This window comes from Solea senegalensis, linkage group LG2 (assembly GCF_019176455.1).
Source record: "Solea senegalensis isolate Sse05_10M linkage group LG2, IFAPA_SoseM_1, whole genome shotgun sequence".
NCBI classification, from domain to species: Eukaryota; Metazoa; Chordata; class Actinopteri; order Pleuronectiformes; family Soleidae; genus Solea; species Solea senegalensis.
In genome coordinates this window covers 10,380,763-10,408,572 of record NC_058022.1, presented here as the reverse complement: position 1 = coordinate 10,408,572, position 27,810 = coordinate 10,380,763, and the positions used below count along the sequence as shown (strand labels likewise).

Below are 27,810 nucleotides of genomic sequence, written 5' to 3'. Positions count from 1 at the left end.
TGCCAAGCCTGGATAAATGGGTCAGGATATTATCAGATATGAAGAGGGAAAGAAAGACAAAGAAACAGATGTTGTTTCCACATATTATATCTGTCTGTAAATGCATGCGAGTGAAGTGAGTCTCTCACACTGATACTCGCTTCATAAGAAGAAGGCATTCAGCACATTTTTCAGACATCACACCCCTGATGTGTCGACTTTTTGGCAACTTGATTTTCTACTCTTCTTTTTCTCACTCTGTTTCTTGCAAATAAGAAATAAGTGAGAAGATTCTCTTATATTATTCCTGTAATCGTGTCCCAAAGCAACAGCCTGTCTGACATGATGTGTAAACCGTTGAAGATTATTGTTAAAGTTAATTCAATTTTGAGTTCAGATGCGTAAACTTGACTTGCAGGAGATGTATGTGCTCTGTATAAGGAGCTGTTGAAAGTCCCCGTCGTTCCTTTGGGACTTGGTCTGGTGTGTCAAGTGAATATGCATTTACTATGTGATTTGCAAGCATTGTGTTTTCTCACTCCTCTCACTAACACTTATCTCACCTCTTCAATTAGTCATTTTTCGATGTCTTCCTTTCTCTCTCTCTCTTGTTACCAACCTGATTTGTTTTAACCCCCCTCTCTTCTGTGTTCTCACCTCCCTTCATTTTCCTCCTTCCCTCCATCCTTGTGTTGCCGTGGGAGTCAGGGAAAATACATTTACTCATACAGTCAAAACACATTAAAAGCATTATTCTATGTCGCTGGGGACAGCCCACGTCTTTATAGCCAACTTAATGTTACATGCAGTCTTTTTGTTTCATTAAGATGCCCAGTTTAGTCGTGGCTGCTCCCCGAGCTGTACACAAGACTCATTTCATCACTAATACTCTGAGCTGCAGCTATTACAAATGCTCAAGGGAAAAGGCAGATTCCCGGAGCTCAGCCGGTGATGAACAGACTGACGTCGAGTTAAGTCTTTCATGGAGATCATAAACACTTACGCTGATACCCTCACATTATTTATTACATGGCTTTTACGGTGGCTTTCATTATACAGTCTGCCATCATTTGCACAACTGCTAATTATTCTGGTTTGCATTTTGTGTTTTATACCATGACTGACTTTAAAGGTGTAGGTTGTCACCGTTAAGACGAAGGAGGGTGATTCATGCTGCACAGTTAATCAGCCATTTATAGTTCATTTATAGCAGTTTATGCTATTTTTTTTTTTAACTTTCACTATGTTTTATTTAAGTCGTCTCTCGTCTTCAGCGATCCGTTTTTTCCATACACGGTGTATGAAAAGTGGACATAAACCATAAATAGAATAAAGCACATAATGAATATTCACCAAGGGCAAATCCACAGGTTGCAAAAAAGTGCTTTTAATTTTAATGGAAGTCTGCTCCTCCTCACTTGATTTATAATAATGTCAGTTAACACGTCACATCTTCTTCAATAGAACATGATGCCATTTTTGGAAATTTAGATTTTCATAGAAAGGAAAGTAGACAACAAAGCACACCACATATGAGTGGACACCGGTGGGATTGATGGCTGGTGTTGTCCACAAAACGGGTGTTAGGATTGATTTGATAAAGAGGTTTTTTTATAGTCCCATTGTGTGAAATGTTAATACGGTGGCTGTCAAAATGTCAGGATATTCATATTACGATGCATAGATTACCGCGCAAGCGCTCCGAAGAACAGGAAAACCTGCTCGCTGCACACACTCTACATACCAACGCTTATACACGTCACCTTCCCCCCCAGATGCGTCCACCTAGACTTGTCCGTGATGAGCCACTTTGGAAATGCGCTCAGAGAATACTAAGACCATTAGCATAATGTTGTCATCAGCAGAAACGAGGCGGCCGTGTGAAATTCTGTGTGCGTGTGTGTTGTGAGGAATACCGAGACTCTCCTGTAATAATGTGCTATAGCCGTAGATAAATTAAACTTAGTCATTAAAATGCAGATGGCCCCTTTCGGTGAATGCTGTTAGCTGCTTTTACACACACACACACACACACACATACATGAGTGGCGCTGAGAAGCTGAAGTTCTGTGATCATTTCCTGTCAATATATAAACTTTTCACTCTTTTGGGATTCATAGAGTGAAGCTCATCTTATGTGCGCATCAGTCTTTAGAACACACATGCTACAACTGAGTGGGGAGAATTATAAAATGAGGATTAACTCCTTAACTCTGAGGGTTAAAGGAAACTTTATTGTCATTTTGACCATATAGAAGAACAAAACACAGGACTCAGGTTTCCATAAATACCATTGTCAATCTGTTTTAAGCTGCCTGCATCAAATTCAAAGAATTGATGTTAGTCTACAAAGTGTTCCATTGGTTTGTTCCCGCCTACTTAAACGCTCCCCTAAGGCCTTATGTTACCCCTCGACTACTCCGTTCATCCAAGGATTGTCATGTGACAGTGCCAGCACCCTGCACAAGACAATCCAGACTCTTTTCATGTGTCGTTCCACGCTGGTGGAATGACCTACCGAGCGCTACCTGTCTATCTTCAAGAAGCTCTTGAACACCAGAGCTCCTCCAGAAGCATCTTCTGTCCTGGCACCTACACTACCCCCTATCTCCGTCTGCACTCGCATCCAATTCCTATCGAGTGGCGTTCTTTCCAAGATTTCTTCTATGTAGCTTAGTCCTCTCTTGTAAGTCACTTTGGATAAAAACGTCTGCTAGATGCTTGTAATGTAAATGTTGAATGAATAACTATAAACAAAATATGGTAAAGGGTTTGTATAATATTTACTCACACCTCCACACAGTGCATCTATGCACAGCTCCTTTCCTGTCACTCATCTTTCATACCCAGTCACACGCTGCCCGCACAGCCGCCAGCAGCCGTCAGGGGCAACATGGAGTTAAGTGTCCTGCCCAGCGACACATTGACATGTAGACGAGAGGAGCTGGGGATCTAACCCACGACCTGTTTCTGAGTTGAGTAAAGACTCGCTCGGCTACTGTCGGCCCCCGTAACTATAAAATAATAACTAAAGTCATAAATAAATGAACAATATAAAACTATTCAAAAGGCACTGCAAGGCGATAAATAAACAGCAGCATATGGGGACAGTGACAGGAGGTTAAAGTGCAGTATGTGCCCATAGTACATAATGCATAGCTGTGAGTGTTGGGCATGGTAGTGTGAGCAGTTCATCAGTCTGACAGCATCCCGGGAGAAACTGTTCTTCAGTCTGGTCCTTGTCCGGATGCTGCGCTGCCTCTTGCCTCAGGGCAGACAGTCGGTGTGCAGGGTGGGCGGAGTCTCTCATGATGAAGGGCTGCCTTGTCCTTGCGCCCGCTGATGTAGATGTATGAGATGGGCCGGTAAGCTGCGTCCAGCGGTCAGCAGGGGGTTGTGGAAGTATCGAGTCGAGTATTTGGAGGCAAAAGAGAGACTGTCAAACGGAAATCCTGTGTGCATTTGGCAAAAAGGAACATTCACACTCTGCAGGACGAACATGAGCAGGGGTTACGGTCGCTCTGTTCTCTTGAAGAAACATAAACTCGAATACTCTGTAGGCGAGCGCGGGTCAGCTGCAGGATAAGACGCAGCTGAATATGGATGTGAAAGGTTAAGTGAAATAAGGGAGTGAGCCTGAGAGACTTGAGAGAGAGAGGGAGAAAAATAGAGACGGAGAGGTGTTGTGAATGTGGAGAGCAGGGGCACAGTGGGAACGTGGACGGATGAAGTGACAGAGAAAACAAAGAGGGTGAAAAAGAAGACAGAAAATGAGACGCAGTGTGTGTGAAGATGATTGAGCGAGGGAGAGGACGACTAAAGGAGCAAGAGAAAGGGGAGGCAGAATGAAGAACAGGCTAAATTCGCTGACAAGAAACGTGGTGGGCCGAGGATCAAGAGAGTGTGACGGAAGAGATGCAGCCACGTTTAGTTTTAAAGGGTTTTAGAAGTCTGATTGTTTTTGGTGAAGCTAAAGGATTTTACTGGCCACTTCAATCATCGCAGCACATTTCTTTCATTACCAAATTATACTCGTTCCTTTTATGTCACTTAATTACAGAAACATAAATGCATCGGGCACAGTAGTAGATGTTTAACATTTTCACTGTTATTTGAGATGTTCATCTCGTACCTTGCAGCTGCCTGTGCTCTAATGAATTTCAACAGAAGCCTTTGTTTTATTGTTTTTAAGTTTCATGAAACCAGATTGATTACATTTGCCTAAGATTGGTCATTTAGACGTATCTGTTTTAAAACCTACAGCATTCCCCATAAGAAGAAAAAGAAAAAGTTATCAACTATCAAATGTAACTGTGCTAAAAACATAGACATCATAGATTGTTTCTGAAACTTCATTTATGAAGGTATTTTTTTCAACACATAATTACACCATAAAGTCTGAGTTTAAGTTTCAGACTCCAACTCAAATTTGCCCAATTAAGTTTAAACCTTGAAAAGTTTCATTTTGTGCATATTTTTACACTCAATAAACACCAGCGATTCTGGCGTGTCTGTCCATGTCATGTTCACAAACCTGTCCACCTACAGTTTGTGAGCGGTTACATGTGTGTGTTTTAAAAATACCGAGGATGCATATATGCAAAAAGTTTGTTCAGGTGGGAATTTGAAGTGAACAGCTGCGTTTCATAATGCAAAATAAAAAGGGGGAGGTGTATGAGTGCTGAGAGGAGCGCAGGAGGCGGAGATGTAGGAAATGGCCTAGAAACATGAGGGTTGCTTTAATCACAGGAAGCAGCTGAGTAATTGTGAATGTCACCGAAACCGATCGGATCCTCACTTGTGGCAATGCATCACAACAGTCTTGCAGCAACTCGAGAGGCTGTAATCAGACGTGCGTTTGTAGATGAAAAGCCGACGGGCGAGGCGAACAGTCTGAATCATTGGGGAGGAGCTGGCGAGAGGAGCGCCGCTCATCGACTCGGCATCGACTCCAAGTGTCCAGATCATTTCCATTTGATTCACTCCCCCGAGGGCAGATGTCGAATGGCATCCGCAGTGACATTATCTCATCAACTGTCAAAGTCTAAAGTTGTGCTTGTCTGTGGCTTTAACTGGCGGCACGTTGGCGTCTCTTCTCATCTGCTTCCTACAACAAAAAAAGTGCTGTACCACCTGGATATGCCAGTACAGTGCATTAACCGAGACTTCATCAAAATCTAAATTCATTTAAAAAAAAAAGAAAGAAAAAGTGCTTATGTGGCATGTAAGCTTACAAACCAAGCACACAGTGAGACTGCAGTTAATGGTGTGTAAAGAAGGTTGTAGAAGTGAAAGATTCTGTGGTAAACCTCATGACGTTCACTATGAACTCTTATTTCTATTATCTAACAGACTTTGTCAGTATGTTGTGAAAGTTCATTGTGTCTACTGATTGAACTTAGTGGTATGGTTTATTTTTTTAGACAAAATGAAGTTTTCTTGATTCACAAGGTCAAAAAACTGAATGAATCGTCAACTAATTGGAACTTTTTTTCATGTTTAAAACAAGATTTCAGATTGTTTCAGCTTCTTATATTGTTCTTCATTTATTTGCTCCATATAACAAAGAAATCATGAAAAGCGAATCATTTTTGTTCCGTGGTCAAAACAAGACATTCGAGAGCATCATCGTCATTTCCAGGTTCGACAAACACTGATCAACATTTTTGTAGCGTTTTCTGAGGGAACATAGAATCAAAACAAAATAAATACAAGTGAAACCGTTGAGCTGAGCTGCTTTTCTCTGGATACTGGAATTTTTTTTAAATCCCTCATTTGTGCTTTGCTTAAATGTATCACCAGCAGACCTGATCATCAGAATATATATAACACAGCCAAATCGTGGAGCTTTAAAAACAATCAAAAGAACAAATCCTGACATGAGCAGGGGAGCCAGTGAGCTGCATGGATATCCATTGTTAAGATGAATGTGTCATTTCCCAACGTTAAAATCCAACATGGGCAAAGAGGTGGTGTTCGCATGTTAGGAAATATTGTTCCACGATGTTGTTAACGCAAACATGCGGCGTATTTGACGCTGCATCGTAACTTAACTGTTATTTAGCGCCTTCGACCCAATATCGCCGCAGGGACAATGAAGAGAGCACAGTGACGTCGTTGCATCTGACAACTCCCGCCCTATAAAACTTTTTATCGCGGTCCGACCTTTTATTACCATTTGTCGTACTTTTTGTTTATGGGCGCTGGCAGTACAAATGTGTTCAAATTACTGCTTCAATTTTTCAATAACGCTGAGCCAAAAAGATTAAATCCACAGCTACACGAGTCACGCTCCTTTGCCTCTTGAGGCTTATTTATATTTCACTGTCATGTCTATAGAAAGTAAACGAGCTGAATACTAAAACTTATGTGTCTCTGGCAGAGAATCTCGAAATAAAAGCACGGACGCTATTCGTTGTCAAGAAATGTAAGTAAAACAAAAAAATGAAGAAAGCCTCTGAAGCTTTCCTCTGCAGTGGCCTCCTGCTACGCCTCCAGTCAGCGCCAAAGTAAATGCACAACAGTGGCTCTAAATGAATTGTGTGTATTAACGTCCCGTGCTTCGGAGCCACCGCGCCGATCCCAGGCAGCCCTCTACTGGCATTGTGGCAAATTAGACCCACGTTTAATTACTCGCCTGGGAAAATCAAAATGATGTTTGTGAGGCGCGGCGTCATAAAGCAGCGTGTCCGTGCCCCTCGACCGGAGCGCCGTGCCAACGCAACACTAATAACAACAACAGCCGTACAAATTGGCAGAGTGTAATGACCAGGAGCCCCGGGGCAGCAGCCAGGGTGGAGTAAAGGGGAAGGTGACTTTCTGTGAATGAATCAATACTGTGCTGAGCAACCGTGGAACTGTGTGTATGTGTGTGTGTGTGTGTGTGTGTAGCACTGATTTATCTGTGAACATTACTCCATTATGGGTTATAAGAAAAAAAGAGGCGCTGATTAAAAAATGCAGAATACATCATGTTGGAGAACTTTCTTTTTTTATTTCCTTGACACGTAGTCGTATGAGCACGTTTATCTTGGCGGTCCTCTGTCTGATAAAGAATAAGTGTGTGTGTGTGTGTGTGTGTGTGTGTGTGAGTGTGTGTGTGTGAGACCACAGCCGGGCCTGTGGCACTGGCCTTGTAGCGAGCGCTTGTAAATAGAGCCTCCATGCTCGCCGGCTTATTAACAACTGATTTATCTGCCTCTTTGTAAGGAATGCTCGCCCTTGGCACCCGAGCCCAGAGATCAGCCCCAGGGGGCCCCAATTACCCGGTGCCACGTGTGTGTGTGTGTGAGAGTGTGAAGCAATATTTTGTGTATCATATCATAAGTGTTGTGTGTGCCATATATTGCCGTATACATCAGTGCAGCACCAGGGTCATCTTCGTCATCACACCCCCTCTGTTTCTTATACACGCTCTCTTTTTGGAGGGAGGAACAACAGGATGGGATAAATATATTTGACAGCCTCTACGGTGATTTATTTGAGTATTTATCCCAGTGATGAGTCTTTATCGTGCTCTCCTTTCTCCTCTTCCGTCTCCTCCCGATACTTCCACATTGAAGCCATGTACACGCTTGAATCGCTGAAGTGTGCGTCATTTAAAGCACCGGACAACACGCACCGTTACATTTTACTGTGTCGCGACAGTTTTGCGACGGTGATTTACTGCGTTGACGATGAAGTGTAAAGGCCAAATCTCTCTTTATCCATAATGTTTGGCTCTCTCCCTGTGTGTAGTTCAAAGATGTTTGCTTTATAATCCTATCAGCAAAATGTCATTTTGATCAAAAGTTGTTGTTGTTTTGTTTTTTTTCTCCTCCCTGTCTGGAGATTTTTGTCTGATGAGAGAAGTTCGGCAATATTTCACATATTTTGCAGTTTCTGCTGCATCTTTTTATCGCCCTCAGGTCATCATTGTAACATTAGTACCGCTGACATTATTGATTGTAAGTGCTGTAAAGTTGAAAGAGGAAACGAGCTGTGTTTTCTGATAAATCTTCAAGCGCAGGAAGTAAAAGGTCACGGCGACGACACGTCAATATTCGTGCTGCACGGGGTTATTTATTACTCTAAAGTGAATCTAATTAGACACACAAATGTGTGAAGTACGAATGATTCAGACTCTTCACAGAGAGTGAATGATAGTTTATGCCCCCTGTCTACACATTAATAATTCTATTATTCCTCTAACTAACCATCTTCTTTGACATGTTAAATAATCCATTATTCTTTGCTGCCTAAGCTCAAATGTGATTTAACTTTAGTTTCATTTGAAAGTTTCTTTTGTGGCACTTAAATAAAATATACACACATGCATTATATTATTAACTTCTGTTGTTGTCCCCTCACTCTGGACTGACAGTCTAGAATCTGCATTACAGCGCTCCTGCAAGGAAAGTGAGGCCATCAACTTGCTCCAGACTGAAACTTTTGCTTAAAATGTTACTTCTTGTGGATTTAATGAGGTTGTTTAGAACAACATGAAATTAAATGTCTCGTAACGTGCCGATAATTGGAAAACATGGGAGGTTTTATCCACACACAAAAAATTAAAAAAAAAGTCCCCCTCACAAAAGTGTGATCCTATGAGTAATTGCTCAGTAAAACTTTTCTGAGAAATAATGAGAAATGTAATCAGCTCACATATCACTGTCTGTGTTAATTTGTTTTTCTTGTCAGTTGCATCTTTTGAGAGATGGAAATTTAATCCTGCATCTGCATCTTTCTCTGAATTCCAAACCTGTTTTCTCCTGCTGTACGGTGAGGAGATGTGTGCCGACTGACGCCAAACACGTGCTAATTACATTTCGCAACATGTTGACATGTAAAGCTCATATCACTCAGTTATCTTTTTAGGTGTTTGCTCATCTTATTGGTGCTCAGGTTACATCTCACGAATTTCTAGTTGTTGTTTTTTTACATATATATTAGTTACAACTACAACTTGAGGCAGAACTCGGTAACGTCGCACTCTTTGTCGCTGATGACAATCTCGTATATCTCATGGACATCGATACTTCAAAAAACAAAGCTCAAAGAACAGTCAGGGTTTGAGATTAATTACACAGTCTGCGTCCCAATGCTGTTCAATAATGCAGCCAAAAATGCAGTAACGTCAGGCCTACTCCTCATATTGACAAAAATGACATATTTAGAATTCATTTTTTCAAACTAATAAAGGATAATTGGAAATTTGTTAGTCAAAATTCATCATGAACCCTTTCAGTTTTGCCCTACCCTGACCTGGTTTGATGCTAGGTAACTTGTAGAAAGACCTTCACGACATACTTCTTTTTTTTTTGATCCATTCACCGTCATCAAATGTATGTTCAAATTGTCCTTAAAGAGAAGTTAGCATGATGGTCCTGTCATTATGAACGCAGAAAACAATTTGGGACGAGGCCGGCCCAACGGCTTGTGACATAATATAGATTGCATTGATTGCAAACAGGACTCTAAACGTATTATTGAGGTTTATAGCAAAAAACTGGCACAGTCACTTTGTATTTGTATCTGTATGTGTACTTGTTGCAGTTACAATATGACCCTACACAAAATGTTATTACACACACAGCTATTTTAAAGAGACCGCTGACAATAACGACTGACTTCTTCCTGGCCACATGGGGGCAGCAGAAACAAGCCAAAACACGTCAGTGACTCAAATGCTGCTAAAAACACCGGGCGATGCAGGAGCCGTCTGTGTGTGCACTGAAAAGAAAATCTGCCGCACGTACACAGCTCACGGAGGGATTTATGTTATGTTTCCAATAAGAGTGATATAACGTGAACCGTGGTCTGAGTATGTGTGTTGAGTTCTATTTCAACTGATATTCCAAAAACTTACTTAGCCCACCTTTCAGAGCAGACGGCCGATTTACGCACCAGATATGGACTAGAATTTGAATACATTTTAGTCCATACACTACTCGAGCAATCAGAGTCCTGAATACTGATACTGGCCTGCTCCAACACACCTGATTCATGGTCATGTCGTCATCAAGCTCTGCAGAAGCCTGGTAACGAGCTGTTCATCTGAATCCGGTGTGTTGTAACAGTGCAGGGCAGTGTTCCCTGAGGACCAGGGTTGGGAAACGCTGTGTTAGAAGATAAATGCTCCAGTGCTGACAAAATGACATCAACAAAAACACAGGCAGTACAATGGCGCTCGATAGAATTCCAGTAAAAACAGCATCTTTTTCTGCAGCTGTCTTTCCATCACTGCGGTCGACACAGAGTGCTCGAAGCTGGAAGATTCACCTGCTGTGGGGGTTCTAAGTGTCTACGCTCTCACACCAGTGTTATGGTTTCTCTGTGGTTGTTTTCCGGCCCTGTCGTGACCTCAACACCCAGGAGTAACTGATCCAATCACACACCCACCAACACCGACATCCGCAGAGTCTTTCACTTCCACTTTCCCACACTTAGTCTGTGCTCCCCGGCACTGATGGTGAAAACCATGGTATGTATGAGGACACTTCAGCTGTGGCTGTTTTTATTGGAAATAATGAAAACTGCCTTTGTTCTCTTCTTCATCTTTACATGAAGAACACGGAGGACCCGGATTGTACGATAGGAGCCGCTTTTGTTGAAGTAATGATTGAAAGACCCAGTCGTTCAACAACAGAGCACTGTGCTGTTAGATGAAAGGGAGATGTCTGTGTGCACTTGTGTGTGTGTGTGTGTGTGTGTGTGTGTGTGTGTGTGTGTGTGTGTGTGTGTGTCTGGAGGACACATTTTTGATTCAAACCTGTCTTTGTGGGGACATTTTCAATTTGTGATGGCATTTTTTTCTGGTCCTCACAACAGATCTGTGTCACAGGTGCACCCATGGTGATTTACCATGGGAATAGTATGCAACTTGGAGGGGTGTGTTTATAGGTCACATATTCATCTTATGTGTTGTTGAGTCAAAGTTATGATTCATTTTGTGTCACATTTTTAGTCGGGATATAAAGTAGTAATAATTATCCACAAGTCACAAAATTAGACCTCCTCTTTATTCATGAAAGGAGCCGTGAACTTTGAAATTCAATTCGATTTTAAAAAATCTTAATACTTTTTTTGCTCATTTGTGTTTATATAGCATAATCAGATTGTCTAGTTTGTGCTGAAAACAAGGATACACGACTCTCTATATTGCACATTCTTATACCCTCTGTGTATACTGTATGTTTAAAGATGTAATGGAAAAAAGCAGCCAAAATGCTCTGTGTTCAAAGGGTTAAAGGGCTTTTTGTGGGTTAAGTGTTGGTTTTAGGGTTAGATTTGGATTTAGGTTAGGGTAACACATGCAGACATTCATATCCTATTACCCTTTTTAAAGTAAGAGTTAAGTTTAACACTATTTCAGAGTGTATTTGGTCCCATGGTTTTCTTTCCTCCACTTGCGACCACACAAGATCAATAAAAAACAAAACGTAACAACCTAAACAGATGAATTCCTCCATTATGGATTCTTTTGCATGTTTTACCCACACATCAGCACTGGAGAGCCACAGTACGTTGCTCTGGCATAAACACGACTCCACTTTTCTGAGACATATTCATCTATGTCACATACACACACATCAATCTCATTGCATGTTTATACAGTATATATATATACATCCATATGGGATGCATCTGTGCATTTATATACATAAGTCATACGGCTGAGTTGATTTTGCGCACGGTGTGTGCATCGTTGATTTACATGTTATTATTAGAACACGTCGACGTACGCGTGGCAGATACTTGACACGTACACTCAACCACCCCGTCTGTAACAAGGCTTTGCTTTGATTATGGAGATATGGAGCACTATGGATTTTATGGAATATTGATGCGATACATGATGTCGCCTACTATATTGCAGGAACATTTCAAAGACATGGCATGGTAAAGCCTTCTGACACCATTATCTTGGTCATCTTTGACTTCCTAATGCAAGTCTAAGTAAGAGACGTATACTTAAGTTCTAAAATTTAGAAGATACAATTGAATTAAGTTAATCATGAGTAAATGAACTGTCTATGTGAAGGAAATTAAGTGTGAGGTGTTAATGGGCCACGTCTTTAAAATAACCACTGTACCAAATAATGTGCGGCATATTGCCAGCCTTAGCCTCTTAATTCTGTGTGATTTAAAAAGCCATAGAAGCGTGATACTGTGGTTGATGATTGTTTCTAACACCTAGAGCTGTGTCCCATTGTCTGTCTGCCACTATAGCTGCATGGAGGGTGTCCACCCTGACCTGGGATCATCTCCTCGTCTCTGTATCACCCGCCGTATCGATTTCTGCTCTGTGTGTGATGGCCACAACCTTTGAAGTGGGACACAAACAGATAAAGCAGAAAACAAGTACTCGAGAGACCAGAAATAAAGGAAGGACAGTGTTTTTTTTGTTAGAAAAGCTGGAGAGAGTAGATTCTATGATAGGCAAGATGTCCCATCGTGTTATCTTTGTTGTGTCAGCTCAAAGTCCAAAAGGCTGTTCATTTAAAAGGATGCTCTGCATTTTTACCATACTTTTTAAGGTAATACCCTCAAAATGATATTGTCATTGACATTTTGTCTATACCAGCGCACATAATACACACACTTTTACCAAAACCTTTCTTTGTTGTTGCATGTTATTGCTTGGTCGCCACGGGAAGACTTACTCAGCAGATGAAAAGGTGTCAGTGGCAACTACTGTATGTTCGATGTTTACACTCAATACTGTAAAACAGAGTAACTCTGTGTGTGTGTGTGTGTGTGTGTGTGTGTGTGTGTGAAGGGAGACAGTAAATTTTGTTTGTTCTATTCTTGTGCTTGTGCTCCTGACTTTATACAGTGGGAAATCTAGAAGGAGAGTAAGGAGACGCTCGCTCTCTCACACACAAACACTCAGAGAGAAACTTTCTTCATCTCTCTTCAAGATGCATTTTTAATATTCACAAAGCCATTCTCTCCATGAACCTGCTGTCACTTTGGAGATTCAAAGTCTCTTTGTTTTGTGTGTGTTTGTTTTTGTTTGTTTGTCTAACAAAGAACAGCGTGGTGTTGAGCCAGGCAAAATTTGATGGTTTAAACTACATCCATAACTACTCAACAATACTTTGAAAGAAAAATGATGTTAATGTCTATTTTTGGATATTTGACTTTGCATTGTTATTGTGTTTTATCATTAATCAGTGAGGTCTTAAAATAATAATGTTTCTAAATATTTTTCTATATAATTTATATAAATATGAAAATAAAGCATTTACCAATTTGTCTTATTTTTACAATCTATATTTTAGGCATAGCTTGTTGACTAGTTATCTCAGGCAATTGATGAGCAGGATTTCTCAAAAACTACTGAAACTACTTGAAGTATATGGCATCACGCAAGGAAGAACCCATTCAGTAAGATTTTTATTTGTTTGTTTGTTTATTTAGTTATTATTGTTTTTAACATGGGCATTTTAAATTGCCCGTAAAGCAAACGCAGAGTTTCTCCCCCTCACATAAGAAAAATAAGTTGCTGAGAACATGAAACAAAATTTGTGGAGTAAAGACTGAAAACTCTTTTGTTTTGTTGAGGATTTTTAGGCATTTCTTGAAATATGTCTCGATGACATACCGGAGCCATAGTTAGCACAAGTCCTTGTCAGAACTCTAATCCTTCTTTTATTAGGAGTTTACCCCGTAACTGGACCTGAAGAGATATTTTCCATCACTCTACAGGTATATGTATTTGTTCTTCTTTCTAATTATCAAGTACTAATTACAGAAAAAAAGCAAGGTTTTGAGCATATTTTGTTTTTGTTATTTCCAGTTGTTCGTGCATTCGATTTTTTAAAATTTCTTTTCAGGTAAAGTGTGGACTACAAAACTGGCAGTGAAACAGGTTACATGTTCCATCTTCTCTCTATTAAGTAACCTGGAACCTGTGTGTTCTGGTGTCCTCGTCGGTCCTTTTACAAAAGCTTAAAGAGGTAAACGCACAGCTTTGTCCGCGCCACTTAAATACTGCTGTAGTCGTGAAAAATTTGCATGATTGAGTGCACTTGTCAGGACAGACTGTTCTACGTGTAAAGAACGCAGAGTGCTGTGTTTGCAATTGTGCAAATACCACTGTACACATGCAGAAGAAACGCACAAGGGAACAAGGGAAGAGCCCTGCACCTGAAAGAGAAGTGATAATGCTGAGTAAGAGACGCACACAATGACACATAATGACTACAGCTCCATCAAACTAGCGTGGACTGCAGAGAAGTGACCTAAATGAGTTGGGATTGCAGCATCATTGGTAATTACCGTCAGACGCCGTGTGATGTACAGCGCCGATAAACAGACTATAGGGGGACATGTTCACGAGAACACAGAGAAGCTCCATACAGAGAAAGAGCCATATATCGAATACTTAATCTCTCATTATGACGCACTGCATAGCCACCGGGCTTTAGGATTAATATTGTCACCTACTTTTAATATTGGTCATCACATTCCAGAGACAGAAACAAAACAGTTTGTTTCAATCTCACCCTTTTTATTTACTGTCTGTAACTGTATCAGCTCCTGGTCTCTCTCTTCTGACTCCACCTCACGTCCCTCTTTCACTTTCTCTCCCCCATGTAGGCCTATGTGCAGTGCCGCTGAATTTAATTGTTTTTAGTTACCACCTTTATGGAACTTTTGAACCAATGTTTGGTTCATCTTTACTGGGCTAATGTAGAACAACTCAACAAAGTGTTCATTCTTTTGTGAATATTGAATGTATTCCTCGTTTCAGGTCATTATTGTGCAGTCTGGCTTATGGAGCTGTCTTGGTTTTGTTAATGAAAGGTAAATGTTTGAACTTAATAAGCAGGTGATTGATATTGTAAGACAGTTGTGTGGTCCTGTGTATTGTGTCCTGTCTTTTGTTGACTCATTCATTCACTCTGATATCTTCTTAATTTGGACTTTGTTGAAGTAACTTTTGGATACAATACAAAAACCAAAATGATGTAGACCCATAGACTGTGTATCAAAATGGACATAGTCTTCCAGTTTACTGCTTCAAGCCAACAGGGAAGTAAGAATATTTTGAATAGCCACCAGGGGGGCGGAGTTAATAGTCTCAATCGTCAGTTTCAGGTCTTCCTCAACTGCACATGATGTCAATTTTGGAAATAATGTTTCCATTTAGAGGAAAATAGACGATATAGCACAGCAAATATGAGTGGACACCGCTGTGATTGACAGCTTGTATATCCAATAGGAGCCTGGTTGCAGGTGAGGCAAAACATCAAGGCTTTATGACCGGTTGTCACTCGTGTAAAGCATATTTTATCATATTATGTCCTTTCTTCTTAAAAAATTCTCCAGAAATTACTTCAGACAATCAAGTGAGATTAAAAAAGAAAAAAAAAAACTGCCTGTAGCAAACTCAATAAATCGCACAGATTTTTTTTGGCCCTGGCTCTGAAAGGAGTGAAAACACATATATTCCACAGTAAATTACTCAGTTTGGTTTATGGAAAAACCTCTGTAAAACACCTTGCATGTCTGTAAGGGGGGGTACACACATTTTTTACTCGCGGTGTTTATTTTCATCTACACACCTGTGCACTATTAATTTTGATGTTATTAACACGCGAGAGGTTGCTGGATGCAGGACGTCTGAATATATCTCGCTGAGAGTCACAGAGAAGTCACATCTATTCACATTCGTATGTGTGGACATTAAATGCCCATCTATTCATCTGTTCACCGCTGTGTGTGTGTGAGACCCATAAATGGATAACACACAAAACTCATGCGCACTCATCTGGCATTAAATCCCCAGCATACTCCCGTTACTCAAAGGTTTTTTTTCCATCAAAGTGTCCTTGAGTAAGACAGTCGAGCCCTGCCTGGTCACTCATCATAAGTCGGATAAGAACCTCTGCGAAATGAATAAAATATTTTGTGAATATTCTTCTGTAGACGGCATAGTGTCCCAATCGAAGCATATAAAGGTACAGGGTTTCAGGTTGGGTTTTTTTGTTTTTACCCCCAAGTAATTCATACTCCTACTCAAGCTCTTCTGCCAACGACAACTATTTTTAATCTCCATTTTCTCTCCTCTCTTCTCCCTGTGAACAACTATGATGTCATATTCCATGGTGCTGACCATAATATTTCTTATGTAAAGATGAATAATCTGTCTCCTTCCTGCTGTACTGTACAAACATGTAGTCAAAGTATCGCAGATATAGAAGAAAAAAAAAGAAAAGAGATGTGCTGAGGGGGGGATGAGGTTTCAGGAAAGAAGGACAGAAGGAGTGAAGGACTAAGTAAAATGGATTTTCCTATGTGTGTTAAGAGCCAAGAGAGAAAAGAAATAAAAAGTTGTATTATTTATTAGTTCATTGCTATTTTACAGAGAGATTATGTTTTAAAATCAGTTACTTATCTTTGTATTGTTACAAAAATTACTAAACCTTTTATGATATGTTTGAAAAGTTCAAAAAGTGTGTGGCAACACACGTAGGGAGACTATTTGAAGGCCAAATGGTACACAGATAAATTAAGTGAATAAATAAAGATAATATCTCCAAGTCTCCCCTCTGAAAACTATACTAAATACTATACTAGACTAAATACACTCTCACAGATTCAGTTTCTTGCCTCTTGTTATTGTTATGACTCTATATATTGTCACTGCAACAAGCCAATTTTCCCCAAAGGAATCATTAAAGTTTCATCTTATATAAAGATGATTTTGGGAGAGTTGAGGATCGCAGCGGTGGATTAGGAAGTGTCACTGTGAAAAGAAAGAATGGGGGGAGGGGGGAGTCAGTGGGGCGTAGCGGCTACTAGCCCATGTTGTCATTGACAGGAAGTGAAGAGTACATGCCTGCTGACCTCATGGGAGACGAAGTGTGTGTGTGTGTGTGCGTGTACATGTGCGTGTTACACGCAGAGAGAGAGAAAGAAAGAGGCCCCAACTTCTCATTGTCTTTCCCTCCATGTCTAGAATGAATGATGCTCCCAGCGGCATGGTTTCACCCTGGTCGACACACACACACAGCTAAAGATAAAGCTGTGTGTGTGTGTGTGTGTGTGCATGTGTGAAACTGTATGAAAAATAAGCATAAAATAAGGGGTCACATTTTCATCGAATTACTGAGCTGGAATTGACAGCTTTTGTGGGTTGAACTTGTCATTTTGATGTTAACACTCGTGTAATGGCGATAGAAAAAACAAGAAGCCTCACTTCCACTGTTTCTCTCTTTGCAACCAGGACGAGGTTTTCCCAGAAACATTACGACTCGATTTACAGCTCAAATGAACTGCATTATTCTGTTTCCAAAACACTGCAGAGAATAGCATTTACCCGATATCTGTTGTGTTTTTCATGCAGGGGGTGCTTATTATAACACAGCTCTGGGAAACAAATATCTGTCCTTACTGGCATTTTGCTGCTGCTGCATATTCACGTACGGTGACCAAACTGGAACCACTGGGGACAGGGAAACTGTGTGTTGCTTCTTTGAAGGACATATTACAAATGATGACAATGACACGTCTTTAATGATACTAGCTTAATACATTAGTGTATTACGGAGTAATATTACTTTTCGGGGCGTTGAGAAAAATATTTCCAAGCCAAATGTTTATGGTAGATGTACTGGGTTAGACTTGAGTATAAGTACTCTATCATAAAGTGACTTGAGTAGAAGTGGAAGTGTTCTTTAAGCACCACACTTAAGTGGAAGTACTAGTGTTCAACATTTTTTTGTAGTAGTAGTATTTTAAAATGTACTACTCAAGTGCTGAATGTATTGTGTAATATGTGAGGAACCGCGGGTAGCTACTTACTGATATGTAGTGAAGTATAAGTGGAAGTAGCAGGGGGAAAAAAATACTCCATTAAAGTACAGGTACAGCATTTTAGTACTTAAGTACAACAGTGAAGTAGTTCTACTATACATCTCTGCACTTCACCTCCTTTTTCGCTGGTGCTCAGGTGAGCTGAGGTTCAGCTAAAAATACTTTTATTTAAGTGTTTTTGTCATGAGGTGAGTACAAAAGTGAAATACAACAAGAACAGTGGGTAGATAGAGACACAGTGTTAACATGCAGTCTTTCTTTTGTCACCTTTTGTGCCACAAAAGGTGTCGATCTTAAACTAGCACCTCAGTATGTTCACTATACCATAAACACAAACCCTGAATGAAATGCATGGCTTTAGTGTGAGCAGCCCTACGTGGAATGTTTAATGGAGTAAATTAAAATATAAGGCTCAGTTATAACTGTAAAGACATATTACACATTATATTATATTATAAATGTAGATAAAGTGGCTGTCATTTGTAAGAGACACTGAGAAAGTAGCGTAAAAACAAACTGGTTGTCAGAATGTAAGAAGTTTTTTAGCAGAATACAGGAGGAGCAGTTTAGGACACAGAGGAAACACTGTGGTATTTAAGATGCTGGACACATGCTCACAGACTGTAATTGAGTTTCTCACTCCACAGTGACACCTCCTTGAGATTATTGGAAGTCATAATCAATTCCTGTGAGCTTAAATTGAAGAGGGATGGAACAGACTATAGGGTGATTTGGCAGTGGTGCAAGAGCAGAGGAGCAGGAGTGACAAACTGGGATGTTAATGAAGACCCAGATAGTCAGTGATGGAGCACAGGGATCACCTGCAGAGAGACGTAATTATCCAAGACACTGACCTTGCCACAAAGTTACTCTTCAAAGTACATTATATTTGCATTATTATATGTGATGTTATTATGGTTCTTAACATGACTGTTAAGTGGAGTAACACTGACACTAATTTGTGACGACAGCTTTTGCTGTTTCCACTTTCCCTGAAGACTGGAAGGTGTCGGCTCAGTGGTAGGACCTCGAAATAAGGAATTCACCCCAGACTTTTTTTTACTTCTTTAATTTACTCCCCTTGAAGTCATTACTGTGCTAAAGCCTATGCAGTTTTGTTATTTAAAGCACTTGTTTACCTTTGTGGTTTTTAGTATCTGGATTTGGTCACTTGGCTACCAAAGTAGACCACATATTTTGCTTAAACTGTATACCAGTTCTAACTGTATAGTATACCCATCTAAATATAAAGTATTTTGCACCAATTTCAATAATTTCACCTCTTCAAGAAATCTATGTACTGTTTCCATACAGTTAACTAGGGCTGTTGAATAAATATCTAATTGGGATTATTTTTGACTGAAATTGCGATTGCAATATGATTTGCAATATCAGCGGGAAAGCAAGGGTAATTTTTACATATAACATATTTTTGAATGATTACTGTGTGATATTTGTGCAGATCTGTGAGAAACAGAGATGTTTTCTTCAGTCTTTAGAATTTAATGTGTATAGGTCAGGACAATGTTTAATCAAAAAAACGGTAATTGAACGCACATTTTGGCTTTAAGAAATATTGCGATTTGAAAAATTGCAGTAGGCAGTATTGCAAATTTTGCTATCAGCCCCACAGTTGTGCAGCAACAAATTAAACGGAAACAAATATTTGCCAAGCTCTTTTATGCACTCTGTCACTCACACTGACAATATTTATATTAACAATACAACACAACAAAACAAAGACAAACAAGACAAACTTAATTACACATTCACTGCCAGTTAATCTGGCATGATTTTGGAGAAAAGTAATATAAACAGTGACCGCAGTCATGGTATGTTTAGGTTCAGGCACAAACAAATAAAATAAACTTCGGTAAAGATAGTATTATTTATTCCACATGGAAAACAGTCAGCAGTCACCTGTGTTGAAGTCTTATGCCGTACAAACTGATTCATTCTGCTAACATTGACTTTTTGCTCTGTATTCTACATCACATACAGTAACTTCCCTTGTCACCTGACATTAAAACACAATAAACTGCAAATACTAGACTCTACATATTCTAACATTGTGGATGCATGAATCTGGAACACTGCACCTATAGTGCCACCCTATGAAGAGTTGCTGAACTGAATTTAATGCAAAATAGAACTCAATTTACTGTTTAATTTTCTTATAACCTTTTTTTCTGTATTTTGTTATTGGGGGAGTGGGGTGTGTGTTACCTGGCACATTGTCAAGCCCCTGACCTCCATTATTGAAAAAAGATGTTGCTGCAGGCAGTTTATTATGTATTAATTAGACTGTATGAATTGCCATAAATACTTCCACAAACCACTGTACAATATTTTTTTTTTACATCTCTGGAAGAGGCACGCGTCACTGGTTGGACTCACATTTGTTTTAATTCTGTACGACTTCACAGGAGTCCGTAAATAGGACATACAGTGGGTTAGAGGCGGATACAACATGCTGAAGAAAGAAAAATACAGGATACAAATAAAATGGACTTCAAAATGAACACGGGTCAAGTCATTGTAACTGAAGGAGTTATTATTATTGCATCCTATATTTACTGCTCTTTAAGCACATTAAAACCCCAAACACTGATCACATGTTGTTGGGAAATTAGTAACAAGCATTTAAACAAGATGAGTCTTTTTTCTTTGGAGCCACTCATGTCATGTACTATACATATTTTGCAGCACCTGTGTGTATTGGTAATTACATTTACATTTACACGTCCTGCCACTGGATGAATCATGCGTCTGCTGTTACCAGTGAATATTTTGGGAATTTACTGTCGCTGCGATGTTGTGCCTTGAAGATTAGCTTACTTTCACTGGATGTTTAGATGTGAGAGTTAAAGCTCGGCTTATTGATGTGGGAGTTTGGGTTTTGGTGTGTGTGTGTGTGTGTGTGTGTGTGTGTGTGTGTGTGTGTGCAGTGCTTCACTTCATTCACTTATATTCTTCCTCATTGTGTCCTCTGTGCCACAGTGAGGTGTTGCAGGTCTTGGCTGCAGTCTTGCATCATGTTCTAAAATACGTTGTAGCAAATCGTCTTTTATTAACCATCACATCTACACAATTATGCTGAAACCTTATCATAAATGCACACTCTCGGTAATTTACTTTTATGTGTAGGGCCAAGTAAGCTGCATACACGTAGACATTCATGAAGGTTTGTGTAGAGACAATGGAAATGATGATGTGGAGTCAAGAAGTGTGATATAGATGCAGAGAGAAAGGAACTAAGTCTCTGTGTATGTGTGTGTCTGTGTGTGTGTGTGTGTGTGCATCAATATGACAGCTTTCAGAGCAGCACTTCTTGGCCAGCTGATTCTCTCCCATCAGAAATCTTGAGTGAGGATTATAAAACCAATCAGCAGACAGTGATTGCTGCAGCCAGTCTGTGATTGGATCACAACCCAGCTGCTGCCATCAGCTCGACAAAGAAAAAAGGAACAAGAGAGGAGAAGAATGAGACGCAGGGAAAGCGATGAGAAAGGAGATAAATAAAGAGAGCCGTGAGAGGGGAGGTGGCGGCGGCGGCGCTGGGTGGAAGAGATACAGAAGAGATGAGGCAGACAGAAAACATAAGATCAAGATCTTCAGTCTTTGCTCGCCACGTTTATTTACTACCACCAGCACGTAACACATTGACTGTAAGTGTTGCCAGTGTTGGTTACCAATCATGAGGACCACTTTAATGGTTGCTGTCTCTTCTATTCAGCTTTATAATGAAACATAACTAGTTCTGTGTTGATGCTACTCCACATCCCAAAGCACGTCCACAGCATACTGTCCTACAGAGCTGTATGATACTGTAAATGGAAGAGAGTCACTCAGAGGGCCAAGTCTGACATCTGTGTTCCCTGTCTGGTTTAAGTGATGACATGATGTCTTTTTTTTCTATATATTTCATTTTATTCTTTACGTGGGGTCTAATGCAGGAATTGTATGAAGTGGATTGTGTAAGTCAGCTGTTGGCTTGTCCGTGTTTGTCCGGAGTTTTGTCGACATTTGAAAACTCAGATATCAAATATATTAAAAAAAAAAAAATTTTTGATGATTTAAGTGCTTGACGCATGGGACCTACAGTACATGTATGCATTTGCATGTTGCAGCCTCCGAATCACAGTGAAATACATATATAATAGATATTTCTGCTTACCCACACAGCTGCTTTCCCCCTCCTTAATATAAAGGAATGTCCGTTAATTCCAAACAGTGGTCAGATTGGTTCACAAAATGCTGATTCAGCATGTCAGCGCCACACGACCCTCTCTGCTTTTCTCAGCACAGCTTTGTTGTCATGACGTCATCACTGTCTGAGGTAACCGAGGGAAGGCGGAAGCACAACAACTACACTAGCGAAGCTAGACGGCTGCACATTTTAGATTAAGGAATCAACCCCAGTTCTCTGAAACATGAGTGATGGAGTGAAATGCCAAAACAAAAGACAACTGTTGGAATGTTAACCAAGAGGCTTCCTTTCAGAAAGCTCAACCTGACGAGTGGGGAAAGTCTGATGTCAAAAGCCAGAAGCACAAAAGCCAAGACGTGCTGTCTCCATGTGTGTACGTGTGTTTGTGCACGTTTTTATATCTTTGTACTTGCCTATCTTTGTGAGGACATTTTGTTTGGTCCCCATGATTTTGAAGGTTTTTTTTCCGAGTTAAGACCTGGTTTTAGGGTTAGGGTTAGTTGTGATGGTTTAGGTTAAGGTAAGGGGCTAAGGGAATGCATTATGTATATGTTTGTGTGTGTGTCCTTAATTGGCCTAAAAACTGACCTTGTCAGGACCAGTAGTCCTCATAGAGAGCAAAGCTAGTCCTACTAAGGCAGAATCATTTTTAAAGGAGCTGGTTAAGTTTAGGAATAAAGTTTGAATTGTGGTTCAGTTCAGGTTAGGGATAACACATTGTGTGCGTAGCTGTGCAAACCTGTGTCTGTGTGTGTGTGTGTGTGTGTCACAAGATTTAGAGCATCACTGCTGAGAAACTGGTGACGCCACCAGTGTTTTGGTAACAGAAGTTACACACTGGAGCTTAAGGTCCTTTAATGTCCCTGACCACACCATATTTTATTACCAACGCACCATTAGGCACTCAGATGGATGCAAGCACCTTTGCTATTTAACCAAATAGATGGGAAAATCCAGTGCCCATTACCGTCTCTATGTGCTACTAAAGACCTAAAACAATTGCATTCTGCTTGGTGTTGCATTGTGCTGCATCTTACACATTTAAGGCATAATTAAATTAAAAATCAATTACATTTAAAATGAAATCACACCTTTTATTGTTGTTTTTCTTCACCCTTTCCAGAATAAAAAAAAAATCCATGTCATTTAACAAATGTTTTGTGAGTTCTTGAGAATTCCACAGGTCCTCGCAGTAAAGCGTCCAGAGTCTCTCTAAGAGCCTGACGAGTCAAGCCACTTAATGTTACCTTCCTGCTCTGCTATTAGCTCCTTCTCCTCTCTGCTGAGATTTCTTTTTCTTTTTTTTTTAACTAACTCGTTTAATCGTGTACGTTGCCGTCTCCACCGCTGTTTTATTTGAGCCAGAGAGAGTGAAGTGACAGTGGGTTTAATGGAGACAATGGTGTCCTCATCATATATCATCATTATACTTAAACTCTGTCGTCTACATTCAGCACTTGGTTTTGCAAAAGCAACCGCCTCCATCTTCTGCAGCATCGCTGCGCTCCCGCAGGAAGTTGAACACTCCAGCTCCTCCCGCTGTGCTGTTAGAGTCTGCGAAGGAATCACTTGATATTTTCATTTCAAAGCATCAGCGATTCATAATTACCTGTGGATCGTTTTCAAGAGACGGGAAGGGACGCAAAGGCAAATATGAGTCTTTATTAAGTTTGTTGTTATTATTAACGCGGTCATTAAAACAAGACCAAACTTCCTCAGCGTTCTGTTGTGTAGTTTTTGTCTCTCTTGTGCATTTTTATACCTTTCATGTTTCGCAGTTGGTGACATTTTTTGTGTGCCGTCGTATGTGGTTGTGGCACAGGAGGTGGTGCTGAGTGTTCACTAATTGGACGGTTTGTTGTTCAATCCCCAGCTCCTCCAGGCTGCAACACTGAATTGTGTGTTTTTTTGTCTCAGTGTTTCACTGTCTTCACAGTTCTTATAACAGAAATGCAACTAGACATCTGTCTTTTGGATTAGCACCGTAGATAAATCCATCTTTCTTTATATAGCACCTTTCATACAACAACACGTAATTGCTTTATATAAATACATACATTCACACACCTTGATAAACACGAAAACACTATATGACTAGGAAATAATAGGCAGAATTTAAAAGATGTGGTAAATCAAATAAATAAACAAGTCAGTAAAAAAAACAGATAGATTAAAAAAAATACAATACTGGAATACATGAATACCCAATAAATAATCAAGCAATGAATAAAAATGGGACAAAAAATGAATAGGAATTCAATTAAAAGCCAAACTAACAAGGCTTGAGTCTACTCAAACACGGCTGTTCCACAGTAGTGGGCTGTAATAAGAAAAAGAAGTCTCACTATCAGTCTTTGGAATCATTAAAAGGCGACTTCAGGAAGACCTGAGGGCTGGTAGGTTAAAAGTAAATCAGAAAGATAAGAAGGACCGTTAAGAGCTTTAAAGTTATTTGAAAACTGATTCTGAAGCACACAGGGAGCAGTTTACTTACTCTGGTGATGTTCTTAAGGTGATTAAAAAAAACAATCTTAGTTTTATTGTGATTTTTGTGATGTGTGGATTCAATTTAAAATCTGCACCAAAATATTTTAAAGTTGGATAGCTGAATTTAAAGTCAGTACTATTCACTTCATCTAAGACAGGAACCTGATAAAGAAAAACATCTTTCATAACATCTTTCATAACATCTTTCATAACACAAAAGCAGGAGACACGCCGTGCCATGTCTCACCAAGAGGCAGCTTGCAAAGTTCAGGTCCTGTACCCTTAAATAATAATGGGTCTGATTTTTTTTTTGACTCTGTAAGCAACAATCAGTTTGGGCGTGTGTTTGTGTCGATGTAATAAACGTGTACATCTGCAATATGATGCTCGCAGATGGTCGCTTACTGTTTTTGTTTCCGCTGGTTTCCCAGGAGGCTTCGTGTGACCCGGGGCATCTGTTGTCCTCTACCCATTTTCTGCCCTTTTAGCGCCCTCTTTTTTCTGCGTCCATGACCTGCTGCTGCTACTGCACTCGCACACACACGCACACATACAGCTATCCTTTAAAGGAGTTCAATTTGGACAGCCTAACCAAAGCGTTATCTTAACCAGAACTCAAATCTTGGCCCTAAACTTAGCCATTTCCACAGACATGAGATTTTCTGATTTATGCCAGAAAAGTGAACAAAAGTATAAGAAAATTGTGCCAAATTAGAGTCAAATAGATGATAGCTGCTCCAAATGTGTGAATGTTGCCATGTCAGCTCTCAGCATCCAGGTAGACACTATTAAAGGACTGTGAGAGAGAGGGAGGACAAGGGCAAGAAGGAACGAGGAGGTGAGAAGAAGCCTTATTATAGCACAGCTGGGCCAAGAGAGATCAGAACCTTTGTTGGCCTCATATCTGTTTATTTTGTATTTAAGTTGCCACACACAAATACGCACCTGATTATTATGGGTAACATTAGTTTAGAAGGGCGAGGGACAAAGTCAAACAGTTACCTTGTTACTGTGAGGTATTACATTATTGCTTGGCCAACAAAATCAATTGAGTTACAATGAAATGAATTTGCTAGGCACCATATTTTCCCCTCATTATTCCAGATTCTTTTATATATTGTTGGCTATGTAAGGGACACTTTAAATATCAATTCAGAAGCTGCGTTTCTGCTGTCTCTGTTCAAAGATAATCAAATCAAATAGGACCATAATTATCTCTACAAATCTGCTCGCTAATAAATTCAGCATCTGGAATATTAGTGAACGCTCATAACTGGAAAGATTAGAGGCTACGACCGAGCCGCCCACATGAACACTGTTGTGTGTGTGTGTATGTGGCCATAAATATTGTCAGCCACCTCCTCTGAGCTTTCCAGACATAATAGTAACTCACCTATTCACCAGCCAGCATTAAGAATAGCTATTTCCCAGGACTGCTATTCAGCAATGTTCAGAGCAGGGGAGTTTGAAGGAAAAAAAAAGGATTAGCTGCTGTATTTCTACACCACAAAATGATTTATGCCCAGACTTTTATCAGGAAGCTTCTTCTTTCTTCCCCCCCCCTGCAAAGATCATTTCCCCCGACTTCACCTCACAACGGGAACTATTTTAAGCGTTGGCTCATTAATGCGGAGTGATTGGAGTCATTGTTCAGCAATCCTGATGGATGTTCTCTGAAGTTTTCTCTCTCTACTCCCACCTCAATCCCCTCTTCAATCTTCGGGGAGAGTTTCCCTCCCCAGAATGCAGCGCCATTGTCTCCTAAAAGTTAGATAAATCAGTTCCCCATGCCCTTTGTCACTTCAGTTCATTCAAATGACATTGCATTAGCCTCACTCCATCAAAGCTTTCATAACGACAGCAGTTGTAACCTAAATCTCCCTGGGCCTTTAGACACACTCAGCTTAAGGTAATACAGTTTGTATTCAATTTTCAACAGTGTATGCAGATTATGTTCAGAGTGAGACATCAAAGACATTGACAAGTTTGTTGGGTTGTTTTTTTTGGGGGGGTTTTGTTTCTTTACTCTGCCTTTTTCTGTGAAAATCGTCAGATATGTGACTCCAGGTCATTCGTTAAGGTCAGAGAGTTTTTATTAAAATGGGAATCTGAACGTATCACCGGAGTGGATTTAGCCTCTTAATGCACTGTCCTCCCTGAGGAAATGTGCCTAATATTGATTAGTCCGGCTGTTTTATTTTTCCGGAAGCAACATTATGCTACTGCTGTATTCACTTTTAAAATCCTGACGGTTATGCCTCATTCCCACTGTCCAACGACCCAGTTTAAGCTCTAAATTTGGTTTGCTTGATATTTATTGACCTCTTCCCCAGTCTTCTGCTTGGTTTTCACGCACAGCACTGCAATGCACATTCATTCCGACGGTTAGCGTTAATGTCCTTAACTTTTGGACAGTGCTCAATTTTTATTTCATCGACCAGGTTTTCAGTAAACAACATAAAATATGCAAAATAGTAATGAACACATAACTGAGAGCTTATGAAGTATAAGTGATTCATGTTATACAGGGGGAAAAAAAGAGTTAAATGGTGTCTTTTTTAGCATCTTCACCAAGTTTAAAAATCCTATGTATACAGTATCTGCTTCTTTTAGTGTGAAAGAGACTATAGAGAGGGTGATTGGCAGCCTTTTATTACCTCTCCATATCGGGAACATATGTTCTTGCACTGTGAGCGAGTTTGGCTCACATCAGCATCACTTCATGAATGATAGTCAGTGGCTTAAACTGTCAGAATGGATCATTCTGAACACTAAGATCACGCACCAAGTTTAAGTCATTAAAAAACAGAGTTTATTGCCGATACTGGGTGGAAACTTAAATAAAAATCAGGAGAACTTCCAGAGTTTGGTGTGTTCCTTACATCGAAACTATGTTCCGTCGTTTGAACCACAAGTAGTGGATTAACTACTACTTGTGGTTTGAGGAGCTACTGTTGCTCAGCAAAAAAAAAAAAGTATAGCTTTATGTGTCTCTTTGTTCCACTTTTGTTAGCTGACACAGAAAAACACTGTTGTGTCGTCAAATAAAACAAACCACAGAGAAAAGATTGAAAGGAAAGTTCCCCTGGGTGGTGGCATTTTCTTTGATTTAAAACCATGGAACTGTGACCTTTTACACAATAGCAGAAGTTACGAGTGACGGTCTGAACAGCGGAGTTTAATATTCGTCAACGTTTCACTGCCGTCCTGTGCATGTGTTTAAAAACGATATATACCGTCCTCTGTACTCGAGCCGTCCTTCATGACCATTTCACATGGCAGTGTTTCAATATTGTGGGTTATTTTTAACTCCGGCATGGTTGACT

The 27,810-nt window shown here is 40.0% G+C and overlaps 1 protein-coding gene across 1 annotated transcript in view; it reads left to right on the top strand.

The window, feature by feature from the left end:
• Nucleotides 1-27,810, top strand: part of LOC122760597 (ephrin type-A receptor 6-like) — a 143,155-nt gene that overhangs the window by 82,580 nt on the left and 32,765 nt on the right. The window lies entirely within an intron of this gene.